Genomic DNA, 15,851 nt, shown 5'->3' with positions numbered 1-15,851 from the left:
CTGCCATAGTGTCATAAAGGTATAAACTGAAAGTTTTTGACAATGAAATGGCATATAACATAACCTGATATTTAACTTTTTAAATGTGTGGTTATTCTAAATTTCACTAGATATCGCCACTTCATCTCCATCACATGACCAACTTCATTAAACTATGTTAACGAATTTCTTTTCTAGTACCACAAATTTCCCGAAGAACCTCAAACCATTTAGCTCTAACTCCACTGTCGCTGGGAAATTGAAATAAAGGTTTTTCAGAATTGCCACAAATAATGCATTTAATGAGCATTTTCAGAGTTTTTTGATTGACAAAATTTCAAATTTGACGGCAATTTTACCTTGATGTCTAACAAACAGATGGCACCACTTCATCACTATCCCCATAGACAACACAGTAAACCTATAGAACGCAAACTCCTATGCATTTTATCGGTTTTTTTGGAAACGCACCCACCACAAGCCGTCAGGGGACGCTGCCGTTTTATAAAAATAAAAATCGCGGAAACTTATGCCAAAATTTAAAAAAATATATAGGTATTTTGACATATTAAGTCATAAATAATAAATCTACTGTTACGAGAATTTGCAGAGTGCAAAGGTATTTAAACCATGTAGAACTCGCCATAGATTTTCAAATCCAATTAAATATCCTGTGCATTTTATGGAATGGATTAAAAACACGGGTAACAAGCAGTTATCAACTTTATAGTCTATTAAAGTGTAGGTATAACAGCTACACTGTGTGTGGACTTCATTTTACCAGCAAATACTTCGGCACGAACAATAGATTGCTGAATGTGGCCGTACCCTCGACTCAATACAACTTCCCTCCTTTTCCAGTCCAGACTTAATTCCAGTAAGAGTAAAAAAATATTGATAATTATAGGAATTTTAACTGAAAACTATTTTTTATAGAATTTTCATCCGATCTACTGATCTACGATATTTCTACTGAAGACGCTATAAGTAAATCCTGTTTTATGTAGTAATGAAGATATAAATTCTTGTGAAAGTTTCAAAAAGAAAATAAGAAAAGCTGAGCATAATCAAAATTATAAAAAGCCAGAATGTTAATCCAAAATTCGGGCTGCAACTACGGGCTGCAATGTACCGAAAACGTTGCATGCAAAATTCGATGTCAAAATAAAGAGCAAAATTTTGAAGGTGAGGAAGCCATAAATCTCTGTTTGTCGCAATTGAGAAAAAGAAACACCAAATCAAAATTTATAAAAATGCAATGGAAATGTATCAAAAAAAATTGAAAATAAAAACTTCAAAATAAATGTAGTCTTTTAATTTCATAAATAAATTATTTTAAAAATTAAAATAAATAAAAAAGCCAGGATATCCAGCTGGCTGTGTCTTATTTTGCACCTACCACAAGCCAGTAGATGGCGTCGGGACACAAAAAACTATGGGAGTTTGCGTTCTATAGGTTTACTGTGTTGTCTATGACTATCCCCATACTATCCCATGGCCTACTAAATCTGAACTGCGCTGCGCTTATTACGGCCGTAACAAAGCTCGGATTTTCAATGGAGCAATTGATTCCGCTAACCTCAAAAAATTTACCCTTAACCAACTCCATCTGTTAGCGAAATAGAAAAGAAAAATGTAATTTGAATTGAAATTATCCAATCATAATCACGTAACGTGTTTATTTTGTTAGGTTAACACTTTCTATTTTGTCATTTTGACGCGAAATAAATTTTCACGAATACGTTTCATGAACGTAAGAATACCTAATAATTACAATAATCAAATTATGAAAAATAATATTTATATATAAAATGGAATTGCAAAATCTGAAAATGGATAGAGCACAGTAGAAAAATTAAAAGTAAAACTATCTATCTGCAGGAAGACAATACCTTTCTCGTAAGTTTATAATTTTAGAACCTTCCTACTTGTGAGTTTATTCTGAATGGATTTCGTTTTTATGTAATCTGTTTTTTTTTTATAAACAAATGTTTAAAATTGGTTTCATTACTAATTGGATAATAACTTTACAAATTTTATCTTTGTGTTTATCACAGGTAAATATGGAATTCTGTATTAAATGTGGATGCAAAGTAGTAACCAGTGGTTGACAAGGATTTTTTGGAATTAAATATGATAAAACTTGTGTGGCAATATTAGCCAAGTCTTTTAAAAGCCCCACAAATTTACAGACCCCACGGTCTTGAAGCCAAACTAATCGTAACAAGGGTCCTGGAGTTGCTGTAGATAATAAAGAAGAAACATGTATTACAGTGAAATGTTTCATTTAGTTTTTTTTTTTATAATTTTATCAATTTTGGATTTGGTTTGGAGGTTGCTGGGAATTTGAAAATAACTGTTGTTATTTTCTCCACATGCAACGCACTATTTTCCCATGTTAGTACTTCAACCTTGATGAAATTCAAGGAAATTTAAATTATTGTGGCAATTTAGTTGATTTGTAGTTTAATATCTTTAAAGAGATGGCGCTAGTTAAGGGTAGATTTTTTGAGGTTAGCCGAATCAATCATTCAGCTAGTTTGTTACGGCCGTAATAAGCGCAGCGCAGTTCAGATTTAGTAGGCCATGACTATCCATGACATACTTCATACGAAGCCCATTTTAATGGAATTGGAATGGCCATAACATAGTTTAATGAAGTTGGTCATGGTTGAATGCGCTCAACGATGACATGAGTGACATGCGTTCATGACATAACGCTTACACTATCAAATATTAGAAAGATCCAGTAAACTAGATTAGGCCGGTGTTTCCAAATTAATGGCCGCCAGTGTACTTCGTGACTTAACCTAACCTAAATAGAAATGATTGACAGATGATGCACTACCAACTGCATCAGTGTTGCCAATCCACTATTTTCCTTCAATCATTTATAGTCACTCGGTATACCGGGTGATTCAATTTGGTATTCGCGGCCCTACATCTTTTTTGTTTTAAGAAAAAAGTATAGCAAACCATATACAGGGTGCGTCTGCTTAAACTTTATATTTGAATATCTTCGTTATTTTAAATGACTGCTCAATGATATTTAGTCTTAATAAAGGCTGCATTGCCCTCTTTACATAGGCACTACAAAAATTAACAAGGATCTGGACAGAAGAGGAATATTCAAGAAAAAAATTATTGAAAAAAAATTATTTTCAGCATTTTCTAACATTATAACTTTTAACATGCATATCAAATGTTTCTGTATAGATTTTCTGCCTAATAATCATCCTAGTGCTTATTATTGACCAATAAATTAATGTTAAATAAAGACAATTTCAAGACTTCATTCACCAGTGTGTATTTACGTAAAAAAGTACTTCACGGCTTACTGATTTACAAAAAAAAAAACATAATTAATTTATTATTTGACAACGTCAAAGTAAAAAAGTTCGTGAAATCTTTGAAATAATCTTTTATACAAGATGTTGTTCTCACAGCAACAGAAAATTAATATTATTTTTACGTATGGAGAGTGTCACAGGTGCGATAGAGCCTCAGCAAGAATTCTTCATGCCCGTCAAGAAAATGATAAATTTTCCGAAATGAATATCAGATGAATTGTAAAGCTGTTTGAAAAAGCTGTTTGAAGATACTGGCAGTGTTAAAGAATTGCCACGAGTAAGGGATGCACTCCCCAAAAATATTAACTTTCAAAATGCCGTAAACTCAAAACACCATAAATTACGAAAGCGGCAAATTTTCATTGTATCGGTACCGTAAAGTAGGAATCCCTTTGTTCATATAAAACTGGTACCACGTCGTACTTTCACCATCTTATCGACGGGCAAAAGAAAGAGACGTTAAAATATCCACAAGTAAAAAAAATTAAAACACATTTTGTGATCAGTGACCAAAAAAATGTAAAGAGATTGTTGATTTTAAATAATGTATTTGCCAAATAAGATTACTTAATAAAGAAATAAGAGTAATTAGTAAAGTATCCATTACATGTATCTTTTAAAGTAAGTAAAAAAAAAATCATAAAATACGTAAACAAATAAAAAATTAATCGTCATCTGAATCAAATTCACTAGATGATTCACCAGTATTGGCAACAAATGTTAATGGTTTCACTTGGTCTTCTAAAAGTTGATCTCGATCCCACCATTTTTTAATTTTGGACCCGAATATATTGAACACAGTTTTAGATTCACTGAGTTTCGGACAAGGGTCAAAGCAGGCAAGTTTTATTACAAAACCCAACATTTAAAATGAATGCACTATAACTGAAAATCCACACACAAGCACAAGAGCAGTAGCGGCTACACTGAATGTCTCACAAAGCACGATTATTAGAACTTTAAAGTCTTTGAAATTTCATCCATATGAAATCATCCTGCAATTGCAACTTCACGGAGTTTTTATTCCAGAATTGAAAGGTGTGTGGAAGTTAATGGTCGAAATAAATTTTGAGCATCTTATTTAGTTATAATAATTTTGAGTACATTTTTTAAATTTTCTTTGGTGCTAATTGTGTTAGATTGTTGAATTTATTGCAGATATTTTAATTGTTATTATTTAGGATGTGCTTAAATTATTTATTCACCTTCACCCTCTCTTTAAGCTTGACGCACCCACTTCCATAATAGCCACTTTTATAAATAAAAACAAAAAAATTAGGAGGGTACCGGGTACCCCATGATTCATTGTTTAAAAAATAAAATTAATAACATTTAAATTCGTTTTATTGAAAACTTACTTTAAAATAGTTTAAGTAAATTTTTCCAGAGAAGACTGATCCCTAGGATGCAGACGTACAGTCGATGGACAAATAAAACTGGGACAAAAATGACAATCACATAAGTCAAAATTTACAAATTTGCATCGTTTAATTACGGCTTTATCACAAATAGGTTAACTTTGGTATGACATATTATGTAGACACTGACAAATATATTGACAATTTAATGGTCTGATTTACATAGATTAAATTTTAAGTGTCCCAGTTTTATTTGTCCACCGACCGTACCTACACCGGGGTTTGTACATACATACCTATTTGAATTTTTATTGTATTTTACCGAATAGTTCAGAAATAAAAGAATTTTAAATAAGATAACAATGCCCCGTCAAATTGACGTATCTAAATTATTTGCTGAAAAATGAGTAATCTGTGAAACAAATTCGTAACAACTTTTTACGCATAAACTCTGTTTTGAACACAGCTGGAAAATTAGTTCTTTTTAACACTAATTTATTGCGTAGTCATCAGTAAAAGTGTAATAAAAACAATACAGGGAGATACAGAGGCCACAGCTGAATATGTTATACTCCGTAATCTGAGAAAAAGCCAAAAAAAAAAAATTTACTGCGGTTATTTTTCAAATAGCTCTGTATCCTTGCAGGTTTCGTTAACTTTTGTTAAGCACATGTCAAGAGGTCATTGAGATATATAATATTGCTAAATATTGTTTACCTTAATTGATAATTAAAAAAGATATTCGAATATAAAGTTTTAGTAGACGCACCCTGTATATTTGTAAATCGCTTGTGAAACTACAATAGATGATGTTGTCAAATCTTCTCTACGATGACATATGTCAAAGTTAAGACAGTCAACTTTTTTTTTTTAAATAGTACACTATACATTTCTTAGCCTATTCTTGTAAAGGTTTTTTCTCTACATTTGAATGTGTAAAAAAGGTTGACACTTACACCAGAAAAAAAAAATCTACAATGTAAACAAAGATATACTCGTACATCATTTCCTTGCAGTGTTGCCTTAGTGAATTTAAGATAATTTTTACGATTTCCTAAACTTCTAAATTCGCTATTATGCAGGATCGGATATTGGTAGTGAATGATCTTGTACTTTGTGATAATATTTACGATTAGAGGTAGTTTTCATGACAATTTAATACATTTATTTCGAAATATATATATATTTTTTTTAAATAGCCTTTCCCTTTCACCATATTGGCCTATCAGGTACCTTGCGGTCGACTATTTTTTTCCCTTTTTCCTTTTGGTGGTGCGGCGGGGCTCCGGGGTACTTTCCCCGGCCACCCACGCCCACCCTCTCCTCTCCTCAACTCTCCTTTTTTCTGGACGACACGAAATGCACACAACACAACATCCATGGGAGGCCATCCGGCCTGGGATTCGAACCCTGCTGACCTCGCGGTGGTGTCGGAAGAGTGTCGCTCTTCCTCCCACCACCCTACCGTCAGCCCCTGCTAGACATACACACACATCCATGGCCCGGCGGAGGTTCCTTCCCTCGAAAAAATCCTCCCCCTTCGGTGGGATTCGAACCCACTAGCGCCGGGACCGCGACCTCGGAGCACTGTCTCCGACAGCCATGCGGCCACCGAGCTACCTATTTATTTCGAAATAATTGACCTGTTAAGTGCCACTTTCAAAGACCGCCAAATCAGTCCAATAGAATTTTTTTAACATTTTTCTCTCGTTTACGGTCATCTCTTCTACACCGTAGTGCATCGGAAGTGCGCCGTTTTCGGGATATCCCGTATGTAATTTTGAAAACAAGAAGAAAGTGAGAAGATGTTCAGAGCAAAATGGAGCACACTTGGAGACATTTTTTAAATTTTCATTATTACTTTTTTAACTGAATCACTGATGTTATTTACCTCCTTAATAAGTTGTGATGAACCGAGTGGGCAATTCAAAAATCCCACCAAGCGGCCATCTTTTTTTTTCTACCAACATACGCAATGAAAACAAAACCCGCGAAATTCAAAAATGACCAAGAGCGCGTGATCGTTAACTTCCCTACGTTGTGGTTTTTTTTTTAAATTAAACGATACCAGATTCGTTCCAACAGGGTTTGTGAACCACACAGAAGAATGCAAATCAAACTACACAATAGATAATTATAACCAGCTATTTATTCAATGTTATGATTTTTGTAACGCTGGGATTAATGAATAATAAACGTCTCTGGAGAGGGCACCCAAGTCTCCCCAAATGTGAGAAGACTACTCATTTAGAACTCTAGAAAAATGGTGAGCTCTGGCCATTCTCCTAGATCCCCGAATGAGGCTCCGCTAAAAACCTCTCCTGAAAATACGAACAAATCCGAAGTGACAACGTGGACGGGACAGTTATTGTAAGTTGAGCAAACCTGATTTCATAAACAACACAATTCAAAATTCAGAAAAAACAGAAGGGTCATGTACATTACAAACAAAGCAGTTACTACGAACCGTTCGAGCGAGAGCGAGCACTAGGCGAGAACTTTATAGTGGAGTAACGATAGACAAAAATACGGCGTTATTTCGGAACCGGTAGCAAGAGTTCCGATTGTAATAATTTATTTTTTTTTATGTCATGAATACAAAATACTAAAACCTTTATAGGTTAAAAATTGACGCTCATAGTGGGAAATACACTCACTGGCACAAAAAGCGACTCATTATGATTTCTTTAATAAATAATCTTGAAATTATATTTGTGCTTATTTTTTTTTTAATACATAGTTAAATTGGGATATTTTCAAAGATCGGGAGTGCTATGGTCACCATGGCAACCGAATTGTTTTGTTTAAATAAATTATTGAAAAGTTTGCGCTACTTCCATGTTGTGTTTTTGTCGATTGTTTTACGTGTTAAAATTTTTAATTTGACAATACGAGATACTAATTCAAAATACTGTTCAAATTTTGACAATTTTTTATAACATAAATTTTTTTTCTAAAAAATAACTTTTATCATTTTCCATTAAAATCTTATTTCCTATGTTTAATGTTTTGTTTGTCGGATATTCTTTGGCCAAGAATAACTTAAATAGCACCTACCAATACAACATGATACCAAAAAAAACTTCTAAGACAATGAATTACTTAAAATTCAAAGTGAGTAGAACTCTTCAAACGATCATTGTGACGGGTATTGGTAAAAAATATACAAGAGATGCTGAAAGTAAAAATTTATTCAGAGTGTATTATAAAAATTAAATATTTTCCCCGGTTTCATTCTCTTCTATGTCATTTTCATCTAAAATTGTTGATGGTTGGCAATTACAGTGGCCTATTTTTGAACACGTTGTTTTTCAGGAATGGAAAAACAAAATAATCAAGGCAAGTTGTTGGTACAGTTGGGAGTAAAAAAAACGGACATCAAAATTGTGACATTTTCAAAAATTCGATATAACCCATTCTGGAACACTTGAACATTTGAAGAATTGATCAGACGTACCTACTACCTTGTCAAAAATAAATTACTCCCTATATTTCGAACTTTTAGAGAAATAACGTTTTTCATGTTGTGTAACTAGAATTTTCAGAAGTAATTTTGAATGGCTAAGGTTGGTTACTATGAATTGAGGGATTAAGTTCAATTAAATATGCCGACAGAAACCAAAATTGATTGTGAAACGAAAAATCATCTATCACTTAGCGAGGCATTAGTCATTAATTTGCAACTGTGACAAGGAATCCACCTATTCAATGTGCGTAAAATGCTTTTCCATACATGCGCAGTTGTCAGGAGTGTTGCCTATGTGACTTTAACCACTTCCAGAAGTTAGTAATATTTTTGGTGCAATTTTTAGTAATATTTAACGTTTCAAGGTTTGAAGCAAGCAAATTTGACTTTGTCGATCCTCTATATTTTTCTTTACAACCAGGTACACAGCAATTCGCAACCATGACAGCACTTTAAAGAATTAACTAATATTTTCTCTTGTTTTAACCTCAATAACCGACATTCAGCTGTGAATGAGTGTTATGACTGTTTGTAGCTTTAGCCACTTCTAAGCAGTGACAGCGCGCGATATACAAAAAGAGGTTAATAACGCTTTCCATACCGACTCCTGCGCAATCGTCTGTCTTATTTTAACATTGGGAATTTTATTTCTTCTATCTTTTTCCCACTCATTGCCTTCTTCCGTTGAATAGGTGGATTAGCCACAGCCTTACATTTTTGAGATATCTTTTGTCTGCCACCAGAAACCACATAGCTCCCAACCTAACCAAATTTATGGCAACCTAGTATCGAATATCCCTAAATCCTAGAGAGTAATTTATTTTTGACACGATTGTAGCACAGTTATTAACTAAACTGTCACAATCAGTCTAAATAAGTTTAAATGTAAAAAGGGCGGTTTCACACTTATGACTGTTATGTCAAAAATTATGTCTGTTTTTTTTTACTCTCCACTGTAAGTGCCTTGAAAGTCCGGAAACTTTTGTTGAAATTCCTCGAAAACTAGAGGTGTTGAATAGGACGATTCGCCGTTTCTGAAGTAACACTGCACAATGAAAATTTTTTGCTCTCAAGTGAACATATTGCAATAGCAATTTTAATAGTCAATAATTGATAATGACAGTTCTCCATTGTAATGACATCTGATGACATTTGAATTACATTTTTACGTGTTGCCAACTGAAGCGTATTACTCACGGACCTCTGGATTTTTTTTATTTTCGATTGCATGGTAAACTCTGTCCACTCATAGATTGCTTGACATAAATGTTACTAAAAATGTTTAGTCTACGCTACAACAAATAGATCCGGCGCGAAATTTAAAAAAATGGAAAGCGCAGGTTTACACGTGATGTCTTATTATTATTCTGCATGTTTGCACTTAGGAAAGACGAAAGACGAAAGAAAACTTCAGTACAGTAGGAGTAATATATTAGGTTTTATTAATACAGGGTATTTCACGAGTAATAATGTGCCCGACGTAATAAAAAATGCAACCCACAATACATTTTCGAATTTCCGAAAAAAGCTGGCTACTGAAATTAAAATATCCAGCTTTTTTCGAAAATGGCTAAACACAAGCAAGAGATTATTTAATATGTACTCCTATTTAATGCATGAACAAAAATTACCTCTGTATCATTTTCGAGGTTTGTAATTAGATTCTTGAGGCACGCACTCAGTTCACAAATTTAAAAAAATCAAGAAAAAATCGCAACGGAACAGATCAAAACAGCAACACGATCAAAACTAATAACTTTTAAAACCAGAGAATCGCAAAACAAAGCTCTAAAGATGAAAAATCGCAAATCTAAATGCTTAAACCACTTTGACAAAACTGACAATTTCAAATTTGAAATGTCATATAAGTAATTTATTTTTTTGTTCGACACTGTCAGAATTTGAGAATTTTCTCCTGTGTGAACGGATTTTGATAAATTTGACAACTTGTCAAAACGAAACGTCAAGCTAATTTTAAAGATTTTTAGCGATTTGGAGCCTTTAAGGGGCTCGTCGAACAAAAAAACGTTGTATTCAACTTGTTCTTGTGTAATTTTGGCTTTTTTGGCACTCGTGGACCTTTAAAACTCTCGTTTCACTCGAGTTTTAAACTGGTCCACTCATGCCAAAAAAAGCCAAAATTACACACGAACTCGTTAAATAAATAACTATTTCGCGTGGGTTTTATAACAACCAATGAGAATCAGTGGCGGCAATGCTTCAAGATATTACCAACACAATCTATGATACATTCTTTACTATCCCACCTCCACCCGGCGACACGGCAATTTTGTCGGAGTACATACACTATTACGGATAATACTATCAAGTAATAGTGCAGTGCTTATCAACATAATTACCGGCGTCTCGTCTCCACATTTTGACTTTATTGTGTTTTATGTTCTGTGTCAATGTTAAGGAATTTCCTTACGATATGGCATGAGTATAATAATATAACTTTTTGAATCTCAACCACCAATGTGTTCTCTAATAATATTAATATTTTAATGTTATGGTTTGGGAATTTTGTTATCTAAGGATATTTAAAAAAATGCATTCTATAGTTCATTTTTTAATGCTGTAGAAAAAGTCAGGCAGCCAAATATACACTTTCAATAGTTCACTAGATTCCTATTTCAATTTTGTAAATTACTTCAATCCATGATGCCATATGCCACAATAAATGCACTAATGTCAGTTCGTGTCACTGTCAATTAGGTATTAATTTAAAGGCTAGTTTGGTCAAGGGTTTTTATACTTAATTATCGATGGCCCGCACAGAACAAATTATGTTCAACGAAAAAGTAAGTCGCCCTTATTCGTATTCGAAAAAATATGATGTTGAATATTTACAAACATATCTATGATGAACATGCGGAACTTAAGGGGTTGGGGATCCGGTTAAACTAAAGAAGAGCAGATGTGGGAATTGGATGTGCGTATTGAAGTGACCGTGGAACCACTGATTATACACCTTGGAGAGTCTGATGACGATTCGGATTAACCAGAAGAATTCGAAGATGAGAGTTGATTTTTTAAATCCATAATATGTATGTCTAAGTTGTGGTTAATTATTGTTTTGATTTACTAACTTACTGCTTTTTTATTCATGAATTCGAGATTAAACACATTATTAAACACGTTTTCTCATTTCAATTAAATTTTTTTATCGAATGTCAAAACCTTGTCAGAATGATGGAGATTTTGACAACCAGAATTTTTAGCGGCATCGTGGATCCATTTCAATTATAAATGAATTTAAGGTATCTAGGCAGCATTGATAACTGTATATTGGGTTGCCTGACTTTTTCTACAGCATTAAAAAATGAACTATATCAGTGGACGTAGTCTATTACTAAACACTTTTTTGTCAAAAACCATTAAAAATAATTATATATTTTCTTCAAAAAATGCTAACTATGCGACTCTAGAAGACAAACTGAACGTGTTTCTATCTGAGCCGGTCAACAACGTGCTACCGAAAATCTGCCTATTGTTCTTCTTTTTCCACAAACAATTAATTCCAAACAAGTTTCAATATAACAATATACTCTTCCCAAAGTTATTCTATATTATTCTCTAGTATTTTTCTTGCGAAAATAACGATTTCTAACAGGAAAATTTCAGTTCTTATAAATAAGCAACAAATTAAGGAAACAAACAATGAGCGGCAATTTTTAACCTACAAAGGTTTTAATATGTTTTATTTATAACACATTAAAAAAATTTCGTTCAAATCCGAGTTCTTGCTACCGGTTCCGAAATAAAAACCTAACGTTACTCACTATTAGCATCTTTTTTTTTCCAAGTTAATTTACAATGCGCGGCAGGTAAAGCTGGTGCGTTATCTCTTGACACGCGAGTTAAAGTTGCGCAGAAGACTAAATTCAGACGACTAGTCACGAACGGCTCCCACCCGTTCTAAAAAATCGCCGTACTAGGATATTGTTGAATTGCTGCTGAACCGATCTTTGCCGATAATTCTCCTTCTCCCTGCTAAACTCCTCCCACCGCGCACCTCGCGTGTCAAGAGATAATGCACTAGCTATACGCAATAGAAGGAGTGAGTGGCTTTGTGTGGTCCGGTGGTCTATGGCACCCTATCCTTACGACTCGCGTTTACCTGAAAGAAATTTCGAAGTTGATGTACAGTGGGTCCTCTATTTACAAGTTTTTATTTTGGTCAAACCTCCTTGGGTCAAACAAACCGAGAGACGCAGGTACCTTGAATTGGTCACAGACGCTTAGTAGGGGGTAGAGGATTACGATCCTGTCCTGTTCCGTACCTAAATACGGAGATAAAATGAAATTTTGTGTTGGAAAGACAAGTCCTACAATGCCAAATCTGAACTGGCTGCACTGCAAACTGTTGTTTCATTCCATTTTATTATTTATTAGCTGATCCGACAGACGTTGTCTTGTCCAATCCAAATTTCAGCAAATTAGTTTGTGATGATGATTTATTTTCTTCCATTAAATTTGAAATCAAGGTGTTTTATTTACATTTCGATTGCAAGATCGATGTTCAAGTGAACAATCCGATAGCGAAATAAATTGGTATAGAAATAAAACAACTACATTTGTTGGACAGATCGCGAAACAACACAAAAGTACAAACGGATGTAATTTTAATTTAGGGTGGAATGCGTTTTTCCAGATTTTTCTCCAAATTTTCCAAAAACATTTTTTCTATTGAGTTATTTCCATCCCGGGAACAAACCGAACAAAAAAAAAGAATCAATTACAAATGTCGTCAGTTATGATCGCGAGTGCATATAAAAATTATAATTTTTGAAGTTTGTCCGAATTTTCCGACTTTCCTTTGTAAAGTCCATTCACGTTGGATTTTCCTAATCAAGGTCAAATAATTCAATATTGTGGCGGTGTGATTTTTAGTTCAAAAATGCTTTAGCTGTGTATGTCACCAATACGGGCTGATAAAGTAACCACGTCATTCGTAGACTGTCGAGGTTATGTTATTCGCTGTCAGCAAAGAAGCAGTCATTTTTCAAATATTGTTAGTAAACTTTTTAGAGGATAAGAATAGGTAATAATACATCCATTTTGTTATCATTTGCACTAAACATAGTGTCAGTTGTTAATCGGTATGATAGGATTAGGAACATACAATAGGTACCTAACTCCTACCTACTGGTAGGAGGTAAATGTAAGTTGTTAAGGTGCTTAAGAATTGAGAATGTTATTAATTTTAACTATACCCTAAATGGTACGTTAATTGAACAGGCAACCCAATATAAAGACCTAGGGGTGATCATTGATTCTAAGCTAACATTTGTACCCCACATTCAGTATATCTGCGCTCATGCAACAAAGATGTTAGGGTTTATCATTAGAAACACTAACAGCTTTAAAAGTACAGACTCTCTTATAACTCTGTTTAATAGTTATATAAGATCCAAACTTGAATACTGTTCTATCGTTTGGCAACCATATTACAATGTACACATATTGTTGTTGGAACGTATTTAAAGGAGATTTTGTAAGTATTTATTTTACATTAGGTTTGGTAGGTACCCAGAAAGACACATTGCAACTAATGTATTACTAGACCAATTCAACTTTTGTTCTCTAGACCTAAGAAGAAAATTAGCTAGCATTCTGTTCCTGTATAAATTAGTACTATTGCGGGCAAAAAAAAGTGGGACATCAAATTTCTGTCAGTTTTGAAAAATTCGATGTAGTTCAAGCTTTATTGTCATTTTTTTTTGACACTATTCCAGCTGACAGTTTAAGAATTTATTTTATACTCCTATTTTCCTTTTCCAAATGCCCTCTTCTTTTGATAAAGGTAGATTTTGATTGGAACTTTACATTAAATAAATATTCACTACGTGCTTACTTACAATCATTCCCTACAACCTACAATACTTAATGACAACGTCAATCAATTCAAAGTAGGGTTAGAATCAGGTAAAGGTTATTTCACATTAAAAGTCAAGACAATGAGGTTGATGTCCCACTTTTTTTGCCCGCAATAGTACATGGTCGAATTGTTTGTATTCAACTTCTTAATGACATTCTGTCCCGTGTACCTCGCTTAGGTAAATGCGAGGCACACTATAACATTTAGCATAGAACACTGTAGGACCAATCAGCATTTTCACTCACCTCTGAATAATATGTGCCGTAACTACAATGACATCTCGTATGCGGTTGACATTTTTCTTACAAATTATAGATGCTTTCATACGTTTTGTAAAAACGCCCTTCAGGTGTGTGCCTCATTTTAACATGTTTTTGCTATTAACTCATCATTACAATTAACTGTAGCTGCCTACTGATGTATAGTAATTAAGTTATTATTGTCTTTATCCTGTTTCTTGTATGGTTCTCTTTTTAGTATTTTTCTTTGTATTTTCTGATACGATGTTACGATAGATTTGTGTATCCTTTTTATGGTCTGTTGGGAAATATTATTATTATTATTATTATTATTATTATTACTGGTGTTGTATTTTTCAGCTTGCGTTGTTGATTAAGTGAAAAAACCCTTAGTGACTACCTTTACTTAACCTTCTGCGACTAACATGATGAGTGATGAGGAACCAGAATAAGTTATAGAAAATGAACCCAATAGGAAATTGTGTGAAGTTTCTTTCATTGGAAGCGATGGAAGTAAGGAATGCATCTAAATGATGGAACAAATTTGGCAATAAAATTTCAGTTATTCCGAGACACTTATACGTTTTGATTGTGGTTGTGACGTTTCAAGAATGTATTGTTACAATTGCATACCACAAAAGAAAGGTGTACCTATTTTGATTTTTTTACATATTACCTTTAAAATAACGTATTGTTAAAACTGCTCAATAAAGGTCGTAAATAGATTATAATCATGTTAATACATACAATACATGAAATATTAAAGGATTCTACTTAACTAATTAATTTTCGAACTGAAGCTATTTTTTCTTGAGTCCGTATTAGCCTGCGGGTTTCGTCACTTTACGTCAGTTGTGGAAGGTTAACGCAATTTTAAAATTAACCTTTTTTCTTTTCGCCATGGTAAAATCACCCAGGAATAGAATTTTATCAAAAAATCTGTGACTTTATTTCACACGTCAAACTAACATTCAAAATTAAAGATGTCGCTCTATCACGAATAAAACACGATAATGTAAAAATTACTAAAGTCTGCCTCAATTCTAAATTTCCACCAACACTGCATTCTACGTTGGAAATACAACCGGCAACACTGTCTGGTGAAAAATGCGTCAGATTGTATGTATTTGTTAGGTTATCTGTCAATTTCCGTTTTTACAACTTAAAATTTTAGAACAAAGGAAAAGAACGAAAACCTTTTTTTAAATGCAGCAAGTAAGTAGGTAGAAAATCAAATTCTAAAAGCGAAATAAACTTATGAATTAATTTTAATGTTTTCGAATCATGTTTATGAAATAATTATATTGCCAACTTTGGTTAAAAGAATCCCCAATTTACAAATATTTTCATTTTTCAACAGGTGGTGGAAATTTACTAAGGGATGGTGGTTTAAAATCCAGGGGAGTGGTGAACTCTGCGAGCGGAAATATAGCGGGGGTGGAAGCGGGCTCTCGCGCGCGTAGTTGAAGGGGGTAGGTCACTTTTTTTTCGAAACGAACACACCTTGCGAAGAGCGATCCAGTTTCTCAAATTTGTAAGTTAAATCTGAATCAATTTCACTACCGTCCCGAGTAG

The sequence above is a fragment of the Tenebrio molitor genome, chromosome 2 (assembly GCF_963966145.1).
Source record: "Tenebrio molitor chromosome 2, icTenMoli1.1, whole genome shotgun sequence".
Lineage (NCBI taxonomy): Eukaryota > Metazoa > Arthropoda > Insecta > Coleoptera > Tenebrionidae > Tenebrio > Tenebrio molitor.
Note: the sequence above shows the minus strand (reverse complement) of the source record.